Raw genomic sequence first — 2,049 nt, forward strand, 5'->3', positions numbered from 1 at the left:
TAAGCAGGCCCCACTCGCACTGCAGTCTGGACACACTGCAGACCCTCTCTTGCTCTCTGCCCACTCACAACTGGCAGCCTTCTAAATCATCTAAGGAATGAGTCCAAGCAGTATTAGCAAGTGTGCTAAAAGCTGCCTCCAAACTCCAAAGGGACTCACCAGGCATTGTGTCTATTACTTAGCAGTAAGATGTATAAGGTACAAGAACTTGTCCTTTACTTTAGAGGAAATGTACTAGCACTCCCCAGACCACTATATCCCCGCAAACTTCACCAATGTGGCAGGTTTGCAAATCTTTGTAGGGTTTATATGTCTTTCCAGGGTACTTAAGGTACTTACTGCAGCCTCTGACTCCTGGGTTCAAGCAATTCTCCTGCCTCAGCCTCCCAAGTAGCTGGGACCACAGGTGCATGCCACCATGCCTGGCTAATTTTCATACTTTTAGTAGAGACAGGGTTTCACCATGTTGGCCAGGCTGGTCTCGAACTCTTCAGTTAAGGTGATCCACCTGCCTTGGCCTCCCAAAGTGCTGGGATTACAAGCATGAGCCACTGCACCTGGCCAGATTGTTTTAATCTTCAGTATATGAGGGAAAAGACCCGCTATCATTTACCATCTAGGACTAATGGAACCCTTTTTTTTTTTTTTTAGATGGAGTCTTGCTCTGTCACCCAGACTGGAGTGCAGTGGTGCAATCTCGGCTCACTGCAAGCTCCGCCTCCCAGGTGCACGCCATTCTCCTGCCTCAGCCTCCCAAGTAGCTGGGACTACAGGCGTCTGCCACCATGCCTGGCTAATTTTTGTATTTTTAGTAGAGACGGGTTTTCACCGTGTTAGCCAGGATGGTCTCGATCTCCTGACCTCATGATATGGAGCACTCTTAAATATTTTAAATCTTTTTTAAAAAAAAATTTACAAAAATAAAAATAAAGGGGGAGTGAAGAACAACTTTATTATATATTTTAAAAGGAATTTAAACATAACAAACGTAAATTTCTATTTCCTCTTTTCCTGGTTTGGAAGGTACATACTTTAAATGGACAACAGTCTCTGAATACACCTAAATTCTCATCAAATGCTATACATGGACCAGAAATACAGATTTCAGATTCAAAATGCATTGCTACTGGATTCTAGCTTCTCATCATTTCTGATTTTCCTTCTTGCACTTGCAAACTCAAAGTGCAATACTTAAAGAATTTTTTTAAGCAGGAACATGTGCATTTTATCGAATGCCATTGTAGAAAAGTGTGTGAGGATAAAGGGCTGATACAGGACTCAGCCCGGGGGGCAGGTCAAGGAATGGAAGGTGGAGTGTGTGGGCAACAGGTTGTGGGCAGAGCTCCTGGCCTGGATGCTGCCTCCTGTTCTATCTATAGACTTGGAAGATCAACACTGGGTTGACGATGAGCAGAATGCTCATGAGGATGCCCAGAACCAGGGCCCAGATGTTCAGGTGCTTGGCAGTGCACCATAGGCCTGGTCCCCAGTTGGGTCGCCAACCATCTTCCCGTCCCTAGACTTCATGGAGTAGGTGACTGCTATGAAGCCTAGGCAGCAGCAGTTCATGAAGAGGGTGTTGAACAGGGACCAGACGACATGGTCAGGCATGGAGGTCTCGCTGTGGATGTGGATCACGGTGGACCTTAGGGGAGCAGGGTTGTGGGGTGCCCCCAGCACAGCCACCTCATGCTCCTCCTTGAGTATCTGATAGTTTGGGAGCAGCTGGTGTTGGCAGGAGTGAAGAAGGTTCGGGCGGTGTGGTTCATGGTCACTTGAAGAACTTTTTGAAATTGTTAAAGGCTTATAATTTTGTTGAAGACAGCACAATAAGAAAACTGTAGACTGGGTTGGGCATGGTGGCTCATATCTGTAATTCCAAAACTTTGGGAGGCCAAGGTGGGCAGATTACTTGAGCTCAGGAGTTCGAGACCAGCCTGGACAACATAGTGAGACCCCATCTATACAAATAATAAAAAAATTAGCTGGCCATGGTGGTATGCACCTGTAGGCCAAGCTACCCAAAAGGCTGAAGCAGGAGGACTGCCT

At 46.4% G+C, this 2,049-nt stretch overlaps 1 pseudogene; it reads right to left on the bottom strand.

Moving 5' to 3' along the window:
* Positions 1 to 1,369: 1,369 nt before the first annotated feature.
* LOC104656142 lies at positions 1,370 to 1,769 on the bottom strand (annotated as a pseudogene).
* Between the last annotated feature and the right edge of the window lie 280 nt (positions 1,770 to 2,049).

This window comes from Rhinopithecus roxellana, chromosome 12, assembly GCF_007565055.1.
Source record: "Rhinopithecus roxellana isolate Shanxi Qingling chromosome 12, ASM756505v1, whole genome shotgun sequence".
In the NCBI taxonomy this organism is placed as follows: domain Eukaryota; kingdom Metazoa; phylum Chordata; class Mammalia; order Primates; family Cercopithecidae; genus Rhinopithecus; species Rhinopithecus roxellana.